The 5,855-nt window shown below is 39.2% G+C and overlaps 1 long non-coding RNA gene across 1 annotated transcript; it reads right to left on the bottom strand.

Moving 5' to 3' along the window:
* Positions 1-2,060: 2,060 nt before the first annotated feature.
* Positions 2,061-5,364, bottom strand: LOC149807880 (uncharacterized). Its single transcript, XR_016417972.1, has 2 exons — positions 5,088-5,364; positions 2,061-2,731 (listed from the first exon to the last, which is right to left on the bottom strand). It is a non-coding gene; the product is annotated as an uncharacterized LOC149807880 (long non-coding RNA).
* Between the last annotated feature and the right edge of the window lie 491 nt (positions 5,365-5,855).

The following is a 5,855-nucleotide window of genomic DNA, read 5'->3' as shown; positions in this document are numbered from 1 at the left end:
TTCCATGCCTGTTACCATTCTTACTTCCATGCCTGTTACCATTCTTACTTCCATGCCTGTCACCATTCTTATATCCATGCCTGTCACAATTCTTACTTCCATGCCTGTTAACATTTTTACTTCCTTGCACGTCACCATTCTTACTTCCATGCCTGTTGCCATTCTTACTTCCATGCCTGTAACCATTCTTAATTCCATGCCTGTTACCATTCTTACTTCCATGTCTGTTACCATTCTTACTTCCATGCCTGTCACCATTCTTACTTCCATGCCTGTCACCATTCTTGCTTCCATGCCTGTTACCATTCTTACTTCCATGCCTGTCACCATTCTTACATACATGCCTGTCACCATTCTTATATCCATGCCTGTCACAATTCTTACTTCCATGCCTGTTAACATTTTTACTTCCTTGCACGTCACCATTCATACTTCCATGTCTGTTACCATTCTTACTTCCATGCCTGTTACCATTCTTACTTCCATGCCTGTCACGATCCTTACTTCCATGTCTGTTACCATTCTTACTTCCATGCCTGTTACCATTCTTACTTCTATGCCTGTCACCATCCTTACTTCCAAGTCTGTCACCATTCTTTCTTTCATGGTCAGTAACCGGTTTACCGCGTTTTTCGCCTGGCTCACAAACTGCGTCCCCGTGTCAGTTAGTATCTGTTCAAGAACACACTCTCGACCGACCCCACCCTCGAAAAAACCCTCAGTCACCATAAGTGAAGCAATGTTGTTTGTGTGTGTGTGTGTGTGTGTGTTTTCCTTCTTTTGTTTAAAGAAACGGCTTCCGGGTATCGGGTGGCGTAATCAACTATCGTCAATACATAACGATTTCCACTCTCCGATGCAGGTTTTATCAGACCTACTTTCAACAATCCTTAACGATATGGCCTGGTCTGTTGAAGCACTAGCATAGGATATCTCCTTTATGTGAGGGTACCCTTATCTGCCCTATGGGCCTCCCCTGTCTCACAGAAATGATCACGACTGGAATTACGAGCGCCTGGCCTCGCACCATTCCGTCTATGGGGTGCTCCCTCGGTGGACTTCTTAGGTTCGCTGATACAGGGTAGGTCCCTATCCACCCCAGATGCATAGTAGCACTTTTTTCAGGGCATCGTAGACGTCTACGCCGTTCTGTGACATATTATAGTAAACTTCTTTCGCGGTTCCCTGCAAGAATGCTGAGACGCTGATAACCCACTTGTCTTTGGGTATTTGATGAACGAGTGACATCTTTTCGAATAAAAAAAAAATGATTTCGTTCTTGTCGTTGAACACAGATATGGTGATCTGTGTTGGTCGTCTGGACTTCAACCCTTCTGGACCCTTCTTCGATCCTCAGCCTCTCCAAAGCTAAAGTATGTTCACGTTCCCTAGCTCTTTCGTCGGCCTGCAATTTCATGAAATCGAGCTCTTTCTCCTATTCTCGCTTCGCTGCTTGTCTTTCTCCTCTTCTTTCTTTCTCTACCCCCCCCCCATTGCCGTTCCTTGTGTTCTCTAACACTTCGCCCCAAAAATTCAGCTAAATGGGTCCCTTCGTTTCCTAACTCGTTCTTACCAATGGATTAAATTCCCCGACTGTCTGCCTATCGCTATCCTGTTCTACTTGTACGGTGTCACACGAACTAAGTTCCCTACCCACTCTAGTCTTACATGCCTACTTGAAAATAGAGCCACACGTATTTACTCGCTTATGGTATAGTCCTACCTATGGAGTCACTTATACCAGAATATCCCTTGGACAAACAATAAAAACCCCAACCCAAAACAGACAGTACACAGTTTGAATTTCTCTCCAAAATTCAGCTTAAAGCTTACACACCAAACAAGGCATAATTCCTATTGTGGGCTTAACTAATTAAATCTTCTCCTAAGAGAATACTAAGGTAATCCCCCCATTACATAAAATCAGTATACGACTCTTTCTCCCCAGCTTACTGAATAATTGCAAAGGCACGTGTCTCAATCTCTTACAATGATATCATCACAACATGAAAAGAAATGGCATGAAATTGATTGGACTGAACATACAAAAGAGCAGATGATAATGGTTCGATTTATTCTAATGAATATTTCTTAACAATCACTACCGAAATTATCAAGATTTTGATAAATTATGCTTTATGCTATATTTGCTCAGAATCTTCACTTTAACTAAAATGTTCCAACCCCGAGACAAGCATCCCACTTTGTTAGAGCGACCACTTGATGTGTGGCCTTTTGTCCGGTTATCGTTATGTAGGAGATGATCGACCAAGATGTTATTGCCCATATCTAATAAACAATAACATAAAATACAAAATAATAGATGGAATAACAGAGATCTGAGCAGAGATATAGAATAGAACAAGAGCCCCCGTATGTAAAATATAACAGTTGAATGAATTACATAAACCAAATGAAATTGAACATGACATTTGAATGATAAACTTTCTCACAGATATAAAATGACCAAATTTATCAGATTTGTATTAACTGTTCAGTTTAAACGATAAAGCAAATTTCATCATAGAACGAGTGAACGACAGAACTCATTTGCTTCGCATGCCCGCATAACCTGGTTGCATCCGGTCCTCTCAAAGTCTATAATGGTGACAGGTCAGATTCCTCGTATTCCTCTTCCTCTTCTCTCTATCTCTCCAGCCTCTTCCGTCTCATCAACGTAACCTGCTTGTCTGCTGTCTTTCCCACTGCTGTACATAATGAACTACTTAACCTGTAAAAAATAAACACATAAATACGCAACCTAAATATTTTTCAGGCGTTTTCTTCTGGGATCAAGCAGTAATCCCCACTCTTACGTCAGATATCATAATTCAACAGAACTAAGGTTAATATAGGTCATTTCGCATCCTGACGCTGATTTACAGTCCTATTACCATCAAATTAATGTCTTCCCCTAGCGCTAGATACTATGACAGAACTTAGTCACAATAAACCGTACTACTCCCCTGTGCGCTATAAATCACTAATTGAACTATGTGCCGATCAGAATACGCCTCTTTCTCGACGGAAAAGAATTCACGACTTAACTGCACGAATGAATTAATGGACTTCACGTCTTGTCCTAACTACATTACTTGCTAACTAGCAATTCATTGGCATAACCTTTCCAGACTTAATAAAATCAATTCCCTGCCTATATGATTCATATCTTTAAGAAAGATAAATCAACATGTTCTCAGTATGAAATTTCTGTTACATACAAACTGAATAATTCTCTCAAAATACATAGCAAGGTAATATTATATGACATTCTTAGAATATATGAGTAAAATCTACTTTAAAACGAATAAATGCAACAAATCATGACACAGTTTATATCAACGAACATATTGTATGCCACTGAGACAAATATTGTGCTTTCTGAGACACGCTTTCTTTTCACGAAGCCGAATCCGTGTTTCATTTATGTCCAGTGGTATCCCTCGTCTTCCTGACACCCGTCCCATGGATAATTTAAAGAGAAATATTTGTTATTTCCCGGAGCTAAGAACTTCTTCGCTTCCTACAAAAACTTAGACTGGCCACTGTCGCGAGGGAAACTACTTAAAACGTTGAATTTTGTCAAGGAAGCGTTCCCCTTATTTTAACTTAGCCAATCAGGATTATCTTAATCTAACCGCGAACTATTGTACACGCCCATCAAAGTTAGAATAATTCTCTCATTAATTCTCTCTTTTCCAACTATATCAATAACTATGTGAAGAAAAAAATTATTTTATGACACTTTTTTTTCAAATAGTACAAATTGTCTCTTGATTGTGTCCACTTTGTTGCTTCCGGCTACTTAACCTCTGACTTAACATTGCCACTATCACTGTCGGATCATTACCCCAGCGGGTCCTAATTAAAAATCAATCGTGCCCCTAAACCAAGATGGTCAAACTATCTCAGGCTAGCGATTTATTGCTGGCCGAGCCGTACGTCAAAGTTAATTATTACGTGTCACGCTGACCGCTACAAGATTGACTTGGTTATCCTGCAGCAATATTTTTTTTTCTTCAAAATTCACTCTGTTACAGTAACCATCTTCATTCCATGCCTGTTAGCAGCAAGGCTTTATAGAACCATTGCATCTATTTTGCATTCTTATTTCCCTGTCCGATTCCAATAAGACTTTGTAGCTGTATCTCTTTTGGGTTCTTATGTCCACGTCTGATATCGATGCAGCTTTGTAGAATCATTTCAGCTAGTCCACATTAAAACTGCGTCTGTTGCAGTTATTACAACTATTCTGCATTTTATTTCTTCAATATCATTTTCCCAAAAGGCATTGCAGAATTACTTCAGCTATTTCGAATACTTACTTCCATGTCCCCTACCAACAAGGCATTGAAGCTTTTCCGAATTCTTACTTATATGTTCACCGCTCCGGTGGCCTGGTAGTTAGAGCGTCCGCCTCGGATGCGGGAGGTCGTTGGCTCGATCCCCGGCCGAGTCATACCAAAGACTTACAAAAATGGTACTTACAGCTTCCTCGCTTGGCGCTAAGAATTAAGAGGTTAGTGTTAGGACAGGTCGGCCTGGTGTCAGGATAATGTGACTGGGTGGGACATCATGCTACATGTCTGCGGCATGATGCCTCAGTGCTAGATATCATTATAAACTGCCACACTGCAGACATCATGGCGATATGACTGAAAAATTGTTAAAGCTACGTTAAAAATCCAAATCATACACACACGCGCGCGCGCACACACACTTACATGTTCCCTACCAGCAAGGCATTGCAGAATCATTGCAGATTTTCCGAATTCTTACTTAAATATCTGTTACCAACAGGGCTTTGCCGAGTCATCGTAGATATTCTTCATTATTGGTGAATACAACATAACAAACTTATTTACTTCAAACTGCTGAGAGTTAAATAGGATATATATATATATATATATATATATATATATATATATATATATATATATATATATATATATATATATATATATATATATATATATATATATATATATCGCGCGTTAAGCCTATATATCACTTCTGATCTACTTCTACAACAGCATTTATAATCACTGAACCAAAACCACAAAAGATAAGCGTATAATTGCTCCAACCTTTATTCCCAATACACCCAATCCAGCCGCTGGTACATCCATTGCTCCTGAAAATGTTTCCATGCTACCTTCTGTCTTGCTTAAAATTTTGAATGCTACTTTTCGAACACCTCTATGTTAATCGATGTAGATATTTTTTTAAAATCTCATTACGCTCGTGCAGTCTAACATTAATATCACTTGTCAGTTGCTAGTGCGTGATAATATGGGCACCACACCAAAGGTGCATCTCACCAGATATTCCGCGTCTCCTGTCAGTGAATTTTGCGCCCGCATGTCATAGGCACACCTCAGGTAACGGACAATTCATGTCTTTTTACTCATTTATTAGACGATAAAAGCTCTGCTATTAGTTTGTATGAAAGATTCCGATTAGACTTTAAGACGTTAGGTTTGCAACTAGTTTTATTTATTATATAGATGATTTGGGTTGGACTGTTACCATTTTCACCATCTTCTTCAGATATGTTGTGCAATTTGTCATTGGTGTGATCTTTTTAAAAACAGAAACGTAACTATCCTTTGGTTCGGAGGCACTCATTTGATGTGTGAACGCTACGTTATTTGTCTAGTGGTAAAGGTTTTCTCTGATGTTTTAGAGTCCACTTGCTCTTTTTTAAGGTTTAGCTTTGGCTTTAAAATGCATGTGAATGTTTTCCAAGTTGTCTGCCATGTACAGCTTCACGATGTTTTTTTTGTCGTTTGTGAAGTTATCTTTTCGGTCTCTTTCCTTTTGTGCTCGATGTTTTCCATTTAATTTGCAAGAAA

This window comes from Sinohyriopsis cumingii, chromosome 1, assembly GCF_028554795.1.
Source record: "Sinohyriopsis cumingii isolate HCF-2022 chromosome 1, ASM2855479v2, whole genome shotgun sequence".
Classification (NCBI taxonomy): domain Eukaryota; kingdom Metazoa; phylum Mollusca; class Bivalvia; order Unionida; family Unionidae; genus Sinohyriopsis; species Sinohyriopsis cumingii.
Note: the sequence above shows the minus strand (reverse complement) of the source record. Positions and strands in the feature narration are given on the sequence as shown.